Genomic DNA, 21,405 nt, shown 5'->3' with positions numbered 1-21,405 from the left:
TTCTTGGCAGTAAGCTGCCACTGGCTCCCAGCCATGGCCCTCTTGCCCTCCCCAGTGCCCAGCTTGCATGCTCAGCCAGTGCCTACATTTCTTCCAGCAGCTGGCCCTACTCTTCCTCCACAGCTGGCTGCTGCCCCCTACTGTGGTAATTATTATTTATTATGGATATTCAGTGTACATTATGTGTCCAGAGTCCAGTACAGTCTGAATCACTACCAGGGTCCCACTGTGTGGGCAGAAGAACACGGTCATACACAGTTGTTTCACATTGATATTCACTTGACTCTGGCGCAGGGAGAGACTGAGGGGAAAGGGGTGAAGGTGGCTATTGGTACCTATTAGCACTATCTGATATGACACCTACTCTCTGTCCTGTGTTACGTGAGTCCTGCAACAGCGCAGCTGAGCGCAGAGCTCCTTTTTCTCCACCTTGCTATCATTAGCAGGTCTCATGCTATTCCTGCTACCTAGCTGTAAACACCTGAGGTGTTTTCCAAAAGACATGGTTGCTGCACAAGCATAGTTTAACTCCCTGTTGCTGTGAATGCAAATGTTGCTTGGCACAGCATGGCTATGTAGGATACCATTTTCCTTCCTTTTTCCCTCACCTTCTTCTCTGGGTTTCTATGTTCATGCCAGTTCCTTTGTACATGCATCCCTCTCCTTACACTTCAACATTCCTTCGCACCCTGCCTCCCTGAAGACACCACCCTCAGTTAAAACTCCCACTATTTAGTGCACAGGCAAAAGCACCTGGAGGGAGAAGCAGCTTTCTGTATATTTGGAAATATAAAGAATCCTGAACATATTCCACACATATATACACGTGTGAGAGCCAGCTGTGCTGAATAGGATTAGCTCTGTTCAAGAAGATGGAGTAATGCTGCTCCATGGCAGCTGAGAATCTGTCCCAGTATGTAAATGTAAATATCTATTTTTATGAACCCTCCTACAGTTTGGTTTAAAAAAAACCCTTTCTTTTTAGACACTGGAAACATACAAGCCAGTCAGAAGTGTCCCACTTTCTATATTTTCTCTAATGCCTACCTGTGACTTCCTTTGAAAGCTTTCAAAATCTAATGAATTCAAAAGACAAAGTGAATTAAAACTGAAGAAGCTTTGCCTTCAGTACACTGGGCCTACAGGAACAGAAAAAAACGAGGAGAGAAAACGAAAGGGTACAAAGCCATGTAAATCCAGATAATTTAAAATGCTTGATTGTAAGCGGGCTCACCAAACCCAGCAAAATTTCCACTGTCCTATTACTTGCAATCTTCTGCCCTTTCAGCTAGCTGCGGCAAGTTAATGTAAAGAACAAACACTTACGGTCTCTGCATCAGAGTACTTTTTTCCATGAATCACTTTTTAAATTGTTTTGGGTTTACATTTAATTGCTTCCTTTGCATGCTATGTGTACACATGCACTCCTCCAGCCCCCCATATTTCATACATAACTGTCATGTAAGCTGGAGTCTTTGAATATGGAGTATTCAAACCTCAGAGCACAAACCTCAGGAGTTTCAACTCAGGAATTGGTTTGTCCTCTTTTAAGATGGGAACCACATGTGTGACTTGAATCCAGATCTTGGGTGGATTCTGGGTACACTAATTTGAATGCATTAGGATTTGGAATTCAGACTCATTTATTTGTTATGACACTAGTCCTGATACCTACTACTGGGTGTTCACCTTTACTTGCCTCAATAGAAAGAGAAATGCTTCCATATTCACTTCTTCCAGACTGATTTATAGTTCATTCCAGCATCAAATCATCATCAAGTATTATTCTCAGTTTTGTTTCTTAATATTCTTTGTGACAATTGCTTAAAAGTGACCCCTGTAAAACCTTTAGAATATTTGGATCATTTGGTCACCTTTTCCCTGTCAGTCCACTCTTCCTCTGAAGGCTTCTCCACTGGTTTTTCAAAGTAACCCAGTGCACTTTCCCCCTTTGTAACAGCCTTAGTGGTTTGGGAGACTGAAGATCATCTTCATGGGGTCTTCTTATCCAGCAAACTCTCTCTTGAGCTGTTATTCAGAGCTGTTTTTTTGGGTTCCCTAAAACTGTGGCAAACTTCAAAGCTCTTCTATTCCCAGGATTTTCCTCATCTCCTTTGGAAGACAGGCAGCATAATAGGGCTTCCCAGCCTTCTTGTGCTGATGCATTTTTCAAGGGAAGAAGGCATCCTCTTGTCAGTATCTTGGCTTTTTCTCACTTTATTTCCCCTCAGAACTCCCAGATGAACACCATCCGGTTGTGGTGATTTACTGCACTTGAGTTTCTCAAGTTACTCTACAACTTCCTCCTTAGAGACTTCAATCTGTATAAAGGCCACACTCTGATTTTCTTTGCAAAGTGCCTTTGGCACAGGAATTTCTACACTACTCTCAGCAGCAGACACGATGCAAGAGATTAATTTAACTCCTCTGCTAGCTTGTTGCACTCTTCTCCTGACCCATTGTGTATGGATTTGTGGGGATCACTGTAATGCTTTTGTGCAAAGTCCAGCCTAGGTTTAATACTCATCAACCGGTGAGGCTTGTCTCTCAACTGGTACTCTTTTTCTGTTTCACTGAAGAATATTTCTGTATGTTACTACAGCCACTCTCAGCACATCTTATTTGACTGGTTTATTGAGCCCAATGTCATTCATCTGCACTACATCTGTCACAGGTGGGTTAAATTCTCACTGATGCAAACTGGCACTGTCCCTAGGCAGAGGGTCAGGTGAGGAGCTGGTCCTGCAGGATACCCTTCCCTAGTGCTGTGGCAATCCACCCTCTGACATGCCACAGCAAAGGGGTAGGATGAGTGCTCAGCATCACAACGCAAGGGGACCAGGGTTTGTATCCTAGCCCGTGGTCTAGTCTTCAGACAAGTGAAAGCCCTTTGGTCTTTTCCCTTTGATAAAGGGAAGTTGGAGGGCTGGAGCAATCCTTTCTCTTTTCTGCTCTTTCTTTTATATATTTTTATTTCTGTTTCTTCCCACTCCCTTTCTGTTTTGAGAAAGGCGAAAACTGCCGTATGGCAAATCCAGTCTTTAATTATTTTGAAGGACTGAACTAGAACATCAGAAATGGGGCAACTACTCTCCATGTCCTGTTTTGTTCTCTGGCCAGTGTAGATTGGCCTTCAATCCACATATTTCAAAAGAAGGTCAGTTTTATGAAAACACATGCTCACAAACACTACTAAGCTTTGTGACAAAACTTATTTCAATGAACTTTGATGACCATTACTTGGTCTGTTTGTAGAGTCAAACCCAAGAAATTAGCTTAATTTGTACTGCATTCACTAACGATACATACGTCTGATTTGAGACACAGACAAACATCCCTTTGATATGGTATGGATATGAGATTGATGCTCACTATAATTGCCTAAGGCCCAGATATGGAAACTATATCTGAAATCAGTTCCATGACTTCATCCGTCAAAGAGAAAAGCACTTATGCTGTTGAGTTTGTCCTTGCTTTCTGAAAGGAAAGGCTGTAGAAAGCCTATTGTGAGTATCCTTATTTCACTAACTTTCTTATTTCAAATGAAGAATTAAAATCTGACACCAAACAGCTCTATTAATCATAGGCTTTTGTGAATAGATAAATGAGCCTGAGCTTCCTAGAACTTCCTAAATTGAAGTAAAATATATCTCAAGATTCATAACTCCAGAGCTGTCATTTGAAGTCCAGACTATGAAATCTATGTCAAGATACAAACAGGCATGTTCATCCCTAGCACATCTGTTTATAATAAATGAAAATACCTTATAAATTAAATGGGATTTTCATTTTCTAAAATTTGGGAATTCATGTCAGAGCAGGATTCTTTATAATTTGCTGTGATTGTCTTAGAATTAGCTATCTAGTTTCAGGTAACTTTTCTTTCCCTGTCATGGGTGGCACCTCCAGATCTCTGTTCAACCATTTCATATGGTCATTTTAGGATGGTACCTCACATGGCCATATTAAAATCAGTGTCTGTTACTGGTGGGGTCTCTCTTTCTCTCTCAACTACAGAGGGAGTTTAGGCAATTACCTTAGACCAAACCACTAAGGTGATATCATCTCCTTGTTAATGTCTTGGCTTATTAACATTTTTAATTTAAGGTAAGTAATTCTAATTTGAGGTATGCTTTGGTTTTACTGCAGTCCACAATAATGAAATGTCTCCCAAACACCCCTTTTCTAATCTGCTTTTACTGATTTTTTCTGCCAGTTTTTCTGCTTTATGTAAAGAGAAAGGCTACTTTCTTGGTCTCATTTTCATAATCTACAGGTATTCTTATTTTAACTTGCAAAATTTTGACTGAATGTAGTGATATACTAGAATCCCACTTAGCACATGAGAAAAATGATCTTGTAGTGCTGTACAAAGTTAAGATACAGAGAATAAATTGTAGGGAGGCAATTCTTAAGATGTTACAATTTTGTACAATGGCAATATTGACAAAATATATCAGAATACATATTTTAATTGCTTCGAAAGCATCATTTCAGTGGCCGGAACAAATATAATGTGTCGATATTTATAAAATATGGTTAGCAATAACTAAGTGAAGTAATTGAAATCATACTATACAGCACATAAGGCAATTTCTATTTCTCCATTTTTGCACTCTGCCTTCTCACAAAACAAGCAGGTTACACAATGCCCTAAAAAATAAGGTTCTAGGAGATCAGAAATCTTTCAGAGGCCATTAGGAAGAGGCACCCAAAGGTATACAAAACAACAATAAAGAATAGTCCTATAGAGACCTATAGCTCTTCCTAATAAAGAAGCAATGCAAGACTTGGCCCTTTATTTTAATAATGCTTCCAGAATTTGAAAAGTCTGTTACATGGCCCTGCTGGTGACAGAAGAGTACCAACTAATGCTGTTGGAAAGGTACAAAAAGCAGCAAACCTTTGTTTTGGCTTTTGGGTTACTTTGGATTCTGCTTATGGTGTGGAACATGTGTGCTGTTAGGGCACGTGCTGGTCCCTTCTCAAAACCTCTGCATCAGCAATCAATTTTTCTCATTAAAACTTGTATGCTATTCTTTATTCTCTCCCTCTCTAAGATACTGAAATTGTTGCTCATGGCTCAAGTTCTGGTTCACCTGCCAGTGGTCTGATCACACTCACCATTGCATCACCCCACCCCCTTACTACACCTTACCCAGGAATGTGCAACACCTTCCTCTCCTCTTCATGGGATTTTTGCCAGGACTTTACAAAGTCTTGCCTATCCACAGGACAAGGCAGAGAGCGCCTGGAAGTGCTGCCTTCTGTGTCAGTCAGGCTTCTACAAATCCTTCATGCCTCCATATGGCTTACTGTGGGGAACTATGAGGAAGCTACACAGAATATTTTTCAAAGAGTGATTTCTTTGCATTGTCTTCCTCACACATCTCTGCATAGTCCCATGCAGTAGTCTGCACTTTTGTTTGGGATGATAGGAAGTATCCATAGACAAATAACAAATAGCTGCTCTCATCATCTTCATTGATGTCAAAGAGTGTTGTGTAGGTGAACCCGGAGAGAAAGCCTATTGTAAAGTGTGAATTGAGTAAAGACTATGTTGAAACATCCCACACAATTGAGCACATTTGCAGGGATGATTACTTCTTCACAGTACTCAGTATATTGTTCACTTCTCTCAGTAGGACCCACTTTCTGAGGAAATACTACCAAGTGGAGGAAATCTTCTGTGCCATAAGCATGACTGTTGATCCAAAATGAGTGATAAGTAAACATCTTTCAGTTGGTGTTGAAAACAGAGATGAGCAAGAAATGAACTTTAAACACAAAAGAATTGGTTGTCTTATCTCTGCAGAATTTTCATCAGCACTGAAAAATTTTGCCAAATCTAAGAAGATGTCAAGACCTTGGCATAAATCTGTTACTCGCTCATGTATTTGAGTCTAGTCAACAGTTTCTCATTTGGTTACAAAGCAGTTTTTAATTTATCTATTACTTCTGGACTCTTTAATATTTCAGGAAAGTTCTGACACAAGTTTGGATGCGGAAACGGTATCTTAATGATAGACGTACATAACTCTCTGAAGAGTTATGATGCAACCTTGGCTTGCAAGAGTCTGTTCTAGGAGAAATTTTGATTAGTCTTCAGATGTGAATGTCACAGTTTAGGGCCATTTATAAAATTTGTGAGTCTTGCAACTGGCTCTGAACATTAGTGTACTTGAGGGGACCCATGACACTCTGTGTGATCTCAAAGTGGCGTCTTGGAAAAGCAGGTTTTGTTCTTCTTTTTCTCCCTATAGATCCTTAAAAATATGCAAATCTGTGTGATCTGCTTCTCATACAAAGAGTTGCAAATTCAGCTACGGATCAAAGATTAGAGCATATGCCTATTATTGCAGCTGCCAGTTAACTGATCCAAATGTTTAACTCTTTAAAGAAATAGAGGGTCAGCAGCTTTCTGAATAATTGTTTCCAGACAGTCTTCTGTTAGTTGGATTTCTATATCACATTCAACTTCAATTGCTGCTGTAATTTATCTCCATTCCACAGACTTTAACTTTACTAAATTCACATGTTAGTGTTTGAGCCACTTACACTTAGACAAATCCAGAGCATGCTCCATGCTCATTGATTGTTTTTTATGGTGCTTCACAAATTAAATGAGAAAAACTGGTGCCATCCCAACACCTGCCTCTGGTCTCTTGTCATGCTAGGAAGTGGCAGAGACAAAGAAACTAGGCCATAAATGACTCAAAAATGACTCAAAAATAAACCAAGTCAGGGTGCGTACTAACCTTTCTGAAAGCTTATCTTCACTTTAGTGTCAACAGTCAGAATGGAAGGTGCTTTGCTGACAGCCACAGTTGCCAGTGTAGTGCCACATTGTGAGAGAACACTTCTTCACTAGGCTGCACTTCCTTGTCTTTCAGTCTTGTCTTGCCCTCATGAAGAAAAGACCTTCAGAGGTTCTCCGATCATGTCCTCTGTCCCGCTCTGGTGGGCACCACTTCAGTTGTCAAGCCCCACGGACATGGGACTTTGTGTTGGGGTCAGAGTTACCATCCACATTTCAGTGCTTCCCGACAGAGAGTCACCAACCACTGTCTGCTGCAGGATCTCATGCTGTGTCAGTTTCCTTCACCACCTTCCTTCTGTTTTGGTGCATTTGCAAACCAAGCAGTTGTTATCTAAAGTGATGCAAAAAATGGTGTAGGGGTTTTACCTTTAGCCGATGGTAAACTGAAAAATAAAACATATTACAACTCGGTTATTCCAGTTTTGGTCTTGACACTTCAGTGCCAGCAGGCCCTACTTCATCAAGTAACCAAGTCTCAAGTTAAATGCTTTCCTCAACGGATACTTGATTTTGAGAAAGAGAGCAAATGCACTAGTCTAAACTAAAAAGGACTGAGGAGAAAAAGGGTTAAGGACAGGGTCCAGATCCTTAGCGTCTCCTCAGGAGGAATGATAAACACCTCTCTTTGGCCAGGTCCAATTTCCTACACCTTTCTGAGGAGCAGTAATGGAGACTGCTATTTATTATGTGTTGGGATGAACGTAGGGAATGTTTTCCACCATTTAAAAAAATAAAATCCAGAATTTATGGGAGTTTGAAAAGCAATTTCTTTTTAAGGTGAAAATTCCTAATTTGCCACATAAAAGTACAGGAATTAAGTGCTAAATCCTTCTTTGCCAGTGAGACCTGTGAAAGGAGGTACGAAAAAAGAGTTACTGTTAGGTTTCTATTCATGTCTCCTGAAAGCCAATGTATGCAAAAGTGCACTGAAACAGCCCTGATTTTTTTTTCAAAGCCTTCCTGCCGTTTCTGACTGACTTTTAAAAAATGAACCCTTGTCCAGTTTTATTTGTGTGGTGGGTTCTGATTTTGTTCTGCCTGTACTGTATCACTTTTCTCTCCTCACCATTAATCTTCCATGAATGTTCCCTGGGGCACAGTTCTCCCTTTTCTGCATGGAGAGTTTCTATTGAAATTAATGGACTTTCTTCTCTTGGGTGGAAGGAAGAATATACCTTTATATCAGCCCTGTTGCAAAAGAATATTATTCATTGAAAAGAAGCGTTAGTCTCACTCCTGAAAGCCCAAGGTCTAGTCAGGCAGATTATAGCAGGAGATCCCAACAGGAGGTCTGGTACAGAAGCGAGAACTACTTGTCCAACATGAAAACAAAAGCCGGAACATACGACTTTTTAAATGTTGGAACAAAACCCCATGGAAAGTCAGTGGGTATACTATGTGATGAAATGTACTGTCCCAAACCTAATTCTAGGGCAGATCCATCCAGTGGAATATGGTGCAGAGAAAATATCCATAAGTGACCTGTAGAACCAGGCATGTTCACAAGAACTGCATGGCGCCAAAGACTAATTTGATCTGCAAAGAGGCACTGCAGATTGGCCAGAGGGTATACCCATAAGGGTATATTGTACTGTGCAGATGTATCACCTCATATGGAACTTGGAACTTGGGCATCTTTGACACAGTTATGCATTGCACAATGTAGACATGCTAGTAAGCATGCCTACATGCCCTTAGAGGCTTAAATGGAAAAATCTTATGTTCCTTCACAGAGAACCCTTTGCTGAGTTAAAGAGGGTGTTGACAACCTTCAATCGAAACTGCATAAATTCTCATAGGAAGGATAGTAGCTGCAATGTGAGGTCTTGAGGCAGGCGGATGACCTTATAAAATATACTACAGTATCTAAGTTTAGTAAAACAAACACACTATATTTAAGTAGGCTATGGAAATGTAAATATGCTTCAGGACTGGTCCCAAGGACTTTATGTTACAGTAATGTTGCTGTCACATTTTGGATAGATCATTACTGTAGATACTATAATCTAAGGCTAGGAGATAGAATTTAATATGCATGGTGAAATTTAAACAGAGGATCAAAAGCCCTCTTTCCTCAACAGTATTTTTAAGAATGAACCTCACCTCCACCTTGTAATCCAAAGTAAAAACAAACTTATCTAAAGAGACATTACGTGGATGGGCTAGGCCACTCCAATATTTTTAATCATTTGGGATATTTTGCAGGTCAGTCCTTCTAGCAAGGATGAGTCCTTCCATGGTGCCTGTTTGCTTCCCATGATTCTTTGTACCATGCAGTGCTAGAAAGGATAGCACAGGTTTGACAACCACAGTGGCAGACAAAATAAGGATTTCTTGTGTGTTTACAGTTTGTGAAACCTTGATTGTTGTATAATTAACATGCCAGTTACGCTTGGATTTTCAGGTTTAGCAACTGATCTGTTTTTAATGTTTACATTTGGTTTGAGCATCTCTGACAAAGCTCTTGCTATTCATTTGTGTGTATTTGTATTTTGGTTGAAGGTTATATACATATCTATCAAGATGATTGCTTTAGACTGTGCTCTGTCTGCTCCTTCCACCAAACCTGGATTGCTTGCTTTAAGATTAGTCTTGTCAAATTTACTTAAAGTGACCAGACAAATACATACAACCAATTTTGTTATAGGCAAAATTAACTAATGCTCTTTTTCATGGTGAGGTGGTATAATGATTTTATATAGCAGTCAAACTATTTAAATACTAATGCTGTCTTCATGCTGTAATCACCATTCTAGTCAGATGTCATTTTTAGTAGCCTATAGGGAATTCCATCCCTTAATTATTCTTCAATACACAAACCAAGCATTCTTTAATTGGTGTAAATTGAACAGTGTTCCAATGCAAACAAGAAGAGGACAAACTAATCAATGATTCTGTGCATGTCTATTGGAAAGCTATTGCCATTAGATCAAGTAACGAATCCTCAACTCCATTAGCTTTAGAGGAACGATGGGGGAAAAATGCTGCTAATGCCGCTTCTGGTTATCAATCAGTAGTGAAAAGTGTGTAGCAAATCCTAAGCAGAACTCCAGCTTTTCTTGAAAATGCTCGTGGAAATTTAAAATATGAAGATGTTCTGACTTCACAGTCCAGAGTCATATGTCTTTGATGGGGATTTGTCTGGAAACAATGTGTTTTTATTCTCTGCTGCCTCTAGCAATGTGGCCTGTTTTTTATTTCTATTGTTCAAATAAATGATTCTTGAATGATAACATAACTTTTTTTAACTTGTCAGGAAATTTTGGGTGAATTTTCTATCTCTCTCACACTGTGCTCCATACATTCATATGTATTCACTACTGCAGCACGACATAAATTGGTTGGCTCTCCCATCTCTTTTTTTAATACAATCTGAAATAAAGGTGCTGTATTTAAGAAACAGATGAAAAATCCTTCTCATAAATGTGTCATACTCACTTTTCATTCTTGTCTCTTTTTATCAGTTCTCTAAAACTGATTATTTATCTCTGGAGAGGGAGGAAAAAAAAAGTAAAAGGCCCATTACAAACCCCTGGCCCAGATCTGCCAGTCTTAGAGTTTTAGTTAGTGTGGAAAGTGAAACTCCTCTCGAAAGAGATATACTGGCTATGGTTGTTCACTTTTTAATCTATTTGTTTTTGATATAATATGCTATTTACTGTTTAAGGACCTTTCATGTTGGTTTAAATTGAAGTTTTTAAAACGAGTCTAGCATAAAAAGCTCTAAGTGACATAGGCTGAGCAGAGAAATACAGCATCTTCTACAGACAGCCTTTGTTCACCACATTACAGTTAAAAGAAGTGTAGAGCAGGCTTGGTAGATAACCTGCCTTCTTAAAACAAGAGGGCTTCTAATTTCCACACATCCTAATCACAGTCACATTACTTCGCTCTCTGTACCAGACCCCTCAGGGCTGGCTCTAGGTTTTGCTGTGAAGTCACATGTGTGGGGCCTGAGGCGTTTTTCCACTTTACTTTTTTCTTTTTTAATCCTTTTGCCGGTTGGGACACTCTAACTGGCTCTGTTGTCATGGGTGGCTGACTAGGGTGGTAAGGAAGAGAGCAGCACACGTAATCACTCTCAAGGTTTCATACTTCTTTTTTTCTTATGAGAGTGAATGAAGATGCTGCAATATGTGTTTTCTGAGGAAAAGGAAGCTGCTCCCCCCACATCCTTTCCCAGACCAGTGTGTGATTTCCAGGTAATGAATCCCGCTCTGTTTCCCTGCTTTTTCCTTTGCTGGTTGGCTCTTGTGTATGGTTGTACTATTCCTCAAAAAATTAAAGTGTGCCATCTGGCTTAAGGTATCTTTCTTCTTTCTGTTACTCTTCAACATCTTCTGTGGTAGCTGTTACAGGATGTTGATGCCAGCAAGTGGTTATGACACTTGAAGTGGGGATTTTGGAGTGCTGAAGAGGCTTTTCAAGAGTAATAAACTCCTCACTCTGCTGAGAGCATGTTCTGAAAGGCAGTGGGTCCTTTGGAGTCTGTATCTGCTTCCTTGGTTTGAAGATTTGGCCCCTGAAACAAAGGGATGCCAAATGTCCGGGGCCCAAGCAGATGGGAGACACTCAAAGACAGATTGAGGGGCAGCTGCAGGGTGCAGAGGGGACACATGCTTTGAGATGACACCAGGGAGTCTAGAGTACGACTCTACTTTGTTTTAAAAAATAAAGGCCTTTTACAGTGCCGTACTATGTATCCTATATTACAAAGGGAAAACTTTATCTAAGCAGAATGTTAGATAAGATGTTTCTTTAAAAATTTCAAGTTAAACTTTGCATTTTTTGGTAAATCTTGTGAGTTTCACTTATTTAAAAAAGACAGTTGTACCACTATTTTCATATACATGAACAAGCCTTACTGGAGTTGAAATACAAAAGAAAAGAATCAGGCCAACTTCAAAACTATGCTTGGAATCCAAATGACACCACTGGGAGGATTTAGCATAGTAAGTTTACCTGAAGATGGAAACTGTGTTTGCAGTTGTATGCCAAATGTGCCAGTTTGTATGCCTACAAATAGGCTAAGATTTGTCATCTGATATTCATGCAAAACAGAGGAAGACATTTTTATTTTGGTTTATTTTTCAAAAAAAAGCCAGCCCCAGAGTGTTGGGAAAGTGTCAGTAGAATAATTTCTTAATCACCTTTATGTTCTTAGGCATATCTGGTCTTCAAAGTCCATATTAAAACTCCCCACTGATTTCCTTGGGATTATGCCCCTCAGAATGGATGACAGGAGAAACAAATACTCATCAGGCCTCAGCCATTGCCTGGCAATCCCAAGGGAAATGCCCCTCTGATCCCCACAAGGCAATCCTCAGACACCATTTTACAGGATAGGGAAAATCCCTTCTTTCTCGAGGATGACAGAAAGAGAGAAAGACAGACCGTGCGAGGTGGGATGTGCGGCTCCCTGTTTGAGACAAAGAGAAAACACTAGCACATGAGCAGCCAAGGGAAGGGAAGCCAGCAGAAGGCTTTTGTGAAAGGTTAGGATATTTAGTATGATGCTTCAATGTAAACAGATATAAATGTGTTAATAAAATAATGTGAAATATCCTAATTTTAGAGTGTGACAATATTTCAAAATTCTTTTTACCTTGTTACATACTTTAACACTTATGCGGGTGACTCCAGAGGTCATTCTGATTTGAAAGATTTATGTTTTAAATAACATGAGACATTTGTTTGCTTTTTTAAATTTTAAGAGTGAAGTGAATGTTATATAGGTGTGACTCTTAGGGATTGTGCTATGCAGGGACAGGAGCTGGACTCAGTGATCATTGTGGGTCTCTTCCAACTCAGCATATTCTGTGACTCTGTGGTTCTACGATATTTTTTTCGTCAAATATACAGATACTACCTGAAAGAAATAATATTCTCACTCATACTTGTATTATACAAGTTGTATACTGTGCATTTTTGCCAAATTGCTATTATATCAAATTGTTATTAATATTGGAACAGAGCTTGAGATTCCCTTGCCTTGTACTTCTCTGTTTGGTCACAGTTGTAGTGACTCTGCTTCTAAAAGCTGTTGAATATACTTGAAATATAATGATAAAGTTATGTCATACTGACTTGCTTTATTTCACAGTATTTAAGCCAGTTTATTCATCACTGAAAGCTTTTTTGTTTTGTTTTGTTTTGTTTTGTTATTTTATTGAGCTCACCTTTGGTCATGCAAACCATTCTATCTGTCCTGCTTCAGCAAATAAGTCCTATTTGCAATTGCTCTCACTCATAATGGCAGCTGTGCTGGGAATTCATAGTATGTTTCTTGCCCTAGATTAATTTAAAAGTTTATTTTATACTATCACAAAAGCAAAATTTCCATCAGCTTCTTAAAATCACTTAAAAATATCAGTGTAATAACTGCTAAGGAATTGCTTTCAGCTAAAAACTATATTCACATTACTTCGGAAAGTAGTTTGTGCAGCCTGTTCTCAGAGGTCTTCAGTGCAGGGGACTCCAGACTCTCCATAAACAATCATTTTCACAGCTTCTATGTCTTCACTGTGAGAAAATTTTTGCCAACGTTTGACCTGACTCTCCTTTGTTTCAATGTAATACTGTCACTTTCTGTCATCTGGCTGTAGTCTTGAAATACAAACTCTTCCCTGCCTCTTCCCAGAAGGCTTTTAACATTTGAAGCCTTTGGTTTTTATGTCCACTCATTTTCTTTTCCAGATGAAATCACCCCCATTCAGATTTCCTTGCAGGTGACATTTCCCAAATTTCTGATCATTCCCATTCCTCTCCTTTGGACACTTTTGAAGGCAGCTGTATCTTTTTTGAAAAGTGGTTCTTCAATGGGGGTCCCTGTCAGTGTACAGCTGAGCAGCATGATCACTGCCTTATCTTACAAGAAATCTTCTGTCTGCTCAGCTCCCAACAGCTCAGCCCTCTCCTACCCCAATATAATTCTGATTTTCTTTCCCACAGCTCTGGGGGGAGAGAGAGAGAGAGAGAGAGATTCTCCCTCATTCAAAATCAAGCTTCAGTCTTGTGTTGCCTGCTCCTACCTAGTGGAACCTTCAAAGTCCTTCAGGAGCTGCTTAAGAGAGAAAGAGGGTCCTGTATGTTATCCTTCAGAGGAGAATGGAAACCAAGCTTTTTTTGTGTACATGTGACACATTTGACCTCATGAAATTCTCCTCTTTCTCTCCCTGTTTTCCTTCCAAAATGATAATCCTCTAAAAATGCGATGTTTAGTTTTATTTTTTTCTGTTTTTTCTCATGAAATTATTTGCATTACTAATTTAAGTGAATGTGATGTAAAATACCATTTTTAACCAAAAAAACCCCAGAAAAACCAAAACTTGACTTTTTAAAACCATTATTTCTTCTAAAGTGGCTTGCATTGTTAAGCATTAAAAAGAAGTTGGTTTTTTTCATCTTCAGGTCAGTAAAAATTTTGTAAAAAACCCTCATCTAATTTTTGCATGATTGTTCTTCTTGACTTGAAACAATTGAGCAAAATAACTCATAGGAAATTCTAATATAATTCTGCCACCCATGTAAATTCATTCAGATTTTACATCAGGATAGTTGGTTGGTTTTGTTTATAGCTGCATATTTTTGAATATTTTCTAAAAAATTGCATGATTTTAATCACAGCAAATGTAGACTTAGGTGCCTCACTCCCTTAAAGTCAACAGAAAACTCCCTTGAGCTTCTCTTGGGAAGGGTTGAGCCTTTAATCTGTGTTTGTTTAATAATAAAGTCCCTGAGATAGGCTGGTAGATAGGTTTCTTTGAGCCACACTTGTAGCAATATTAAGTATGGGCTTTTTTCTGATATACCCTGCTTCCTTAGACTGCTTAAGCAGGTACTACTGACTTTTCCACAATGATCTCCTCCTGACCTTCTGGTTTTTCTTTCTGTTCCTATTTCATGAAGGTAGATAAATATTTTGCAGCAGAAATGTGAATATATATATATATTTTTTTTAAATGAGTGGTTCATCATTTCTCTTCTGTTTTCTTACTCCATTAGATTCCATCCCACATGATCATTTATAAACAAACATTTACTGTCAATATTTGCTGAAAAAGTCCAAGTCAACCAAGTGAATAAAGCATTAGAAAACATAATTTTGTTTCTTCACTCAGCTAAATCCATTACGAGTTTAACACAAGTAGAAATTAAAGACAAAGGGAGTTTCTTAAAATATGAAGGCCTGTAGCACATTTGCATTTTGAAATTAATTGCTGACCTAATTATTTGTCAGTAGTAGGATAAGTTAATCAAATATAACTTACAGTAAAGCTTCTAAACACCCACAGGATTTTGTCCCCCGGAGTAAATTGTCATAGTGGTCCAGTTTGACAATCCATTCTCACTGTCATCTTGTGACCAAAGGAAGACTATCTGTGAAATGGTACCATATGGAGACACAAGAGAGAATGAAATACTTAGATCTCCTGTACAAAGGCATGATAAGCTAACAGTCACCAGAGGAAGTCAGGAACGACGAAGCTTTGAAAAAAGAAATATCCTGCCTTTCAAATCCATTTAGATTTATTTTTATACTCTTCTCCAATTTGGACTAAAATACTCTGATATTAAATATGCATATAAAATAGAAATCAAACGTACTGTGCAATGTTTCATTTCTAGCATATCTGTGGATCTGCATTTCATGCTTAGCATTAGTTTGATGGAAAGGCCGGTATTTATAGACAAGACTAGGACCTTTCCCTCTTCATCTTATGGAAACTGACTGTGTTATCCCCAAAAAATATGTCGCAACCAACCACTTCATGACCTGAGGCTAAGAATGCACAATTTTATTTCAAAACGCGCTTGGAAACAAAATCTGATGAAACGATCAGGTAATGTGACCAATGCATTATTTTCAAAAGGCATACCTAGGCGTTTGAGCTAGAAATACCTCATCAGTAGTAATATGAACTACTTCATCGCTTCTGTTATTACAGTACTGCCTCTCTCCTGTCATCTGCTGGCAATGGCAACCCACCGTAAAGGATGTTTTTCTGATCATTTTGCACTCATTAAATACAGCTGTCACAATAGCGGATGCGAGACTGCATACAAAACTTTTATGCCACGTCAAAATAAAGCAGAAACATTTTAAAAAGATCTGAAACCTTTGAAGCCTTTTCTTGAGAAATATTGAAATATTGCTTTTTGTTGTTGTTGTTTGCGACAATTGAAAATGTTCCACAGCTACATGCATTAAAACTCACTGCAGAACAAAACATCATCCATCAAAATTAAGGAAAAAGGACAAAAAAATGGAGAAAAAATGAAACCAAACCAAATCTCTCTGAAGCACAAAGTGTTTGGTTTCTGAGAGTCTGAAGTTCTGGTTCATCACCTGATTTCTTGGCCTGAACATTCATTGAGTTTCAAAATCTCTAGGGAGGTGACATTTACTTCTGGACTAGGGATGAAATCTGCCCCATAAAGCTTCCAGCTGAGTGAAAACATCTTCCCCAAGTTCCCCATTCTGAGAAACAGCTCCCTTTCAGGCTAAGCAGCAGTAAATTCTGTGGTTGTTTGACATTATTGCCGTAAAAAAAATACTTAAAAGGTCATAGTGAATGACCCCAAAGCCATTTGGTGACTGGTGTGAACAGAGAATCCCTTATGAGTAGCATGAGTTAATATTCTTGTTTGTATGCAAGTGTGTTCTGAAATACTGTAGCATCCAAGGTGACCTATTGAAGACTTTGGTCACCCTGTAAGAGCTGCAAGAAAGTAGTAATTTGCACCTGTCTTGCACCTCCCAATTTCAGAATTGCATGATCATAAAAGAAAAAAAGTTGTTAACTTTGAAGCATCTCCTTGAGTTGATGGCTACTGAGAAGCAGGTCACTTGAGAAAATACAGATTTTCAAAGATATAGAATTTTCAAATGACACCCAATTGTGGGTAAAATAGCTACTCACATGAGCAAAGACAAGATATTGAGAATGTCTGATCTTAAAATTTAATCAAGAGACTTCTTCAAAGACTGGATGATACAGGTATAAATCAATGACTTTTATTACTTGCAGTTACTCATTTAACAAAAATGTCATGAGATCCATTTCTTTGTAGTAAGTCTGCTCTTTGCTGTAAATCTTCTGCCTTCCTGAATGTACGGACTTGGGCCAGTTATGTGATTTACTTGTTGTGGGCTTTCCATTCCCTTCTAAATTTTTAAATTGAAATTTTTGCCTGTGCAAACAATGATGAGAAAAAATGTGCAAGTGCATGTGCATGTATACATGTATATGTCTAAATGCACCTTTAACACACATCTGAAAAGCGCTTCATGCTCACAGTCCTGTCAGCAGTAGGGTGCATGGAAAGGAGGCCCCTGAAAGCCGTGGCTGGGCTGGAACAGCCCCAAGCTCTCTCATTACCCCTGCAAAGCGCAAGCACATGACGGCCAAAGGGAGGCAACTTCCAGCATTCGTGTGGTTGGCACCCATGCAATGCAAGTTGCTTTCATTATGAGCTAAGTGTGTCTCCATGAGATATGGTGACACTTAGAACTGTTGTGGGGAGATACTCTCAGCTCCCTCTCTCTCTCTCTCTCTCCCCCCTCCTCTCCCTCTCTCTCTGACTTGCTTCTTCCTGATGCAACTATTTCCTTCTCCTTTTACTTCTCTTCCTGTATACCTCACGTATTGTCCTTTACCTTTGTTGATGGCATCTTTCCTGAGATGAAAGAAAGAAAACTGTGTCCCTGGCTTTGGGAAAAGGAGAAAGCACAAATCTTACTGCAAGATCATATTCTCCTAGCAAAGCAGTTTTTGTTAGAACATCATGAAGGCATGACAGAATTTGTGAGTGAGAATACCAACACTGGGAAGAGCATTGTTGAGCTCGTTTGCCATTACTGCCTACCATAAACATTCCTGGCTCATCCAGTCCCATTCCCCAGATGAAGAGGGAAAGGTCCTTCAATTCATCTGATGTCCCAGACAGAGTCAGCTTCCCAGATTGCAGAAAACTTTTTCAGACAGCACTAGACTCCATAAATCTGAATCTCAGGGCACTAATCCCAGCTATGGCTGTAGGGTCAAGTCACTTTGGGACTTGAGTAAATGGGGATAAATCACAGTGGAGTGACCAGTGGAAGGAAATACAGTTAGAAGAAATCTCAACCTGTAGGTTCTGAATGAGTATGAGCAGAAATTAAGGCAAAGATGGAGAATTTGGCATGGAGTGTAGGGAAGAAAGGAGTGAGAGAATTCAAGTAAAGGGCACAAGTAGTGAAAGGGAGATAGAAGAACAGAAGGAAAGCAGAAATATGAAAACTGTGAGAAAGAGAGGGAAGAATGCAGTAGAGGGAAGGACAGCACATGAAGTGGGAAAAACTTTATGGGGAAAGTTGAGACAAAGGGAGGATAAAACCCACGTGAAACACCCACAAGCAATGTATTGTGTGTAGCTACACCTTTTCACCAGCCCAGAGTTCACTTTCTCTCTCAACATCAGAGTCCTCCTGCTGGCCTTGGGCCAGCTGAGATCCCCCCCACTGCTGCCCTGGCTGCTCCTGGTCCACCCTACTGGGACCTATGTTTCTCACTACTGCCATCCCATACCAAGTCAATACACTCGAGTTCCTGGCCAACTCCTGTCTTATGGCTTTCAAAACTAATTTTCAGACTGGACTCTAATCTCAAAATCTGCCCCACAGGGCACGGTATAATCCCAGCTCTATTTTAAAGGTCAAGTCCTGTAGGTTTTGCTTGGTTTTGACTCATTCAGACCTTCCAGTGATTTCAAAAGCTGCTGACCTAGATAAGGGAGGGCAGAACTGGGGCCACAGTCAGATTTCCAGTATAAAAAGTGACTTATTTTCAGATGGCTTGACTGTACCTGCCGTAAGGTTTCACTGTTCTATCTCTCTTACTGAAATACATGGAAGGTTCTGTACATCAAATACATAAAAGATTTGACTTCTAATTCCTACCATGTATTTTGGTAAGAGGAATTAAATGTCAAAACACAAAAGCAATTATACACTTAATGGTAAAAAACATATAATCAAGTCATTTTTTTTATTTTCAAATTGCGGGGATTGAAATAAAAGGGCAAGAGGTCTTACTTTGACATTATAGGAGATGGAAAGACACATTTGTATCCTTTTGTACCTTTTACAAAATGAATATGCCAGTAATCAGACCCATTCATTTTGAAAAGGAGATTGTGCTTTAGATCTATGACATATTTGCGAGGGTGTTGAGAAAGTATCTAAGTAAAATGTGCCATAGGAAATCAGCTCTGGAGAAATGCAGCTATTCTTCATGATGATATACAACTAGTTTGGCATAACACTTGGGGTGAAACAAAGTCTGCTGGTATGGGCGAGTCATCGCTCTGTATTTAACCAATCATCACTACAGCAAGGTAGGCAAAATTTCCTAGCTTGGGAAGAGTCCAAGCTTCAAATTGCTGGAGGCTGAAACAGTGATCTGGGACACTCTGCTATGAGGTTACCAGCTTCTCCTCTTCAGAAGGCAGCTGCCAGTGGCCACCATTGGAGTTTAAGGCACAGCTCTGTTTTTTAGCTCTGCCTTTGTCAGGTTAATTTTTACGTCCTTTTCCTCTGTGTACCTAGCAAACTTAAAGGGGGATGAAAGTGGAGCACCTGCTGGTGCCTCTATTTCTATGATATTTGAAGCTAGTGGCTAATTGCTGGTGTATCTGTACAGTCCCTAACACAGTGAACCACTGCTCCTATTGCTAGGCTGGTAGGCACCTCTACAGTAGTGAGCTGGTCCTCCAGACTGGGCACAAGGACAGGGTGCATCACAGCACTCTCTAGCCTGAGTAGGTGCCTCTCCTTCCCAGAGGCTGGGGACGACTGATGCACATTTACAGCCCAATCTGTCACTTCTCTGTTGCAAGACCCTCTGTAGCTGAGACAGACTAGAGGTGCGGAAATGGACTCCTGTGAGTTTAGTGGCAACAGAGTGCTGAAATGTCTCTTTTCCACTTCTACAGAAGTTTATGAGGGAATAGAAGTCCTACTAGTGATAAATATCACTACATTACTGCGATACAGCAATTGCTTATACTCAGCATCAATCTTTGTGAACCATTAAACCAAATTCCTTTTTAACACTACAAAATCTATGAACATATCCTGTTAAAAACATAACAGATGTAAAGTGTGGGATCATTCCTCTGTCCCACAGACTAGTGTATCCATATTGTTCCAAATTCTCAGGTCTGATTCCTGCTTATGATGATAGTGCATTTGTGAAGCTGTGCAAAACCACTGAAAATTAATATGAATGTGCCCACCATGTAGGTAAAGATATACAGCTAAGTGGCTCTGGCATGAGCTAGATGAAAACCCCAAAAGGACAAATTTGAAAACATGACTTAAAATGCTCCAGAAATGAAATTCAAGCTGAATTACCAATCAGAACACAGTTTTGTCATTCTAAATGGGAAATATTTCTTTGAAACATGGTGATTCCCTCTATACATAGATAATTGTCACTCTGCTCAAAGCTTATCCAGGTAGCCAAGTTACAGGAAAGATTTCCCTTCAATGGATTTACATCAGCAATCTGTCCCAGACAAAATGTAAGTTTTTTACTATGGAGCTGGGCCAATTACTTTAATGTAGCTCTAATTATCAACTTCTAAAATTAATTTTGGCATCTATTTTTTTGTGTAGAAATACATATGTGTTTTCTTGATGACTCTCTTATAAAGGTACAAAAAGATTAAAAACCTGATCCCAACAAAAAACGGGTAAAAAAAATCATTTGAGAAAATATGGAAATACTGCCAGTTCACCTGGAGATCTGCTGCTTCTGCAGGCTGTTTCATGTGTAGAGGTCTTAAAAAACACAAAAAGATTTTAAGAGAATGCTTGTATGTATATTTAATGTCTAAGAAATGGCAGAACATGTATTTTATGTGCTAAAGCACTATTATGTATCTATATTTAGCTTTCACTTTAAGTGGGTGTTATCTGCTAATGTATATTTTGGGGACTTTGAATGTTTAACTGTGGTATTTTTCACTTTCTGTAAAGAGTGGGCTTTTGATAACAAAAGAGGAAAAAAACCCCAACCTGCTAAATGGTACTTACTAAGAAATAGGTTTCTCTTTTCCAGGGAGAAGGAAGCATCAAACTTTTAAATCCTACTTGCAGACTTACAATTTTATGGGGGGAAAAAAAGGATCAAAAAAATCCCATTTTTTACAAAAGTTAATTTCTCTTGAATTTTGAGAACTGAGTTCTATCATGTTGTGTTTCCCCGCAGAGAGAATGCAATGACTGGCATAGGAAGTAGCTGAAAACAAATTTCTTTGATGGACATTTTCTGTCACCCTTTGCCATCACAGCATACATTTTCCTGTCACATAATATACGGTAATTATATGGATTTTCCTCTTTCCAAATCAGAGGAATTCTTCCTTACTTGAACAGAGGGGCCACAGACTACTAGTCAACCTAAAAATCCTGTTAGCATTACATCTCAGCATAAATAAAGAATTTGGATCAGTGCCTTGTTAGATCACCGCTATTTCTAGCTCGCTGAGTAAAAAGAGCATTTTTTGCAGCCTAGTTTGATAAGTAAAAGGTGTCTTTC

The 21,405-nt window shown here is 39.2% G+C and overlaps 1 long non-coding RNA gene across 2 annotated transcripts in view; it reads right to left on the bottom strand.

The window, feature by feature from the left end:
• Positions 1 to 3,089: 3,089 nt before the first annotated feature.
• The window catches only part of LOC104686077, a 172,036-nt gene continuing 153,720 nt past the window's right edge, over positions 3,090 to 21,405 (bottom strand). For both annotated transcript variants that reach the window (XR_751256.4, XR_005601455.1), the window contains 2 exons: positions 15,091 to 15,199; positions 3,090 to 7,203 (listed from right to left, as the gene is read on the bottom strand). This is a non-coding gene — a long non-coding RNA (uncharacterized LOC104686077). The remainder of the gene's footprint in view (positions 7,204 to 15,090; positions 15,200 to 21,405) is intronic.

This window comes from Corvus cornix, chromosome 1 (assembly GCF_000738735.6).
Source record: "Corvus cornix cornix isolate S_Up_H32 chromosome 1, ASM73873v5, whole genome shotgun sequence".
Lineage (NCBI taxonomy): Eukaryota > Metazoa > Chordata > Aves > Passeriformes > Corvidae > Corvus > Corvus cornix.
Note: the sequence above shows the minus strand (reverse complement) of the source record. Positions and strands in the feature narration are given on the sequence as shown.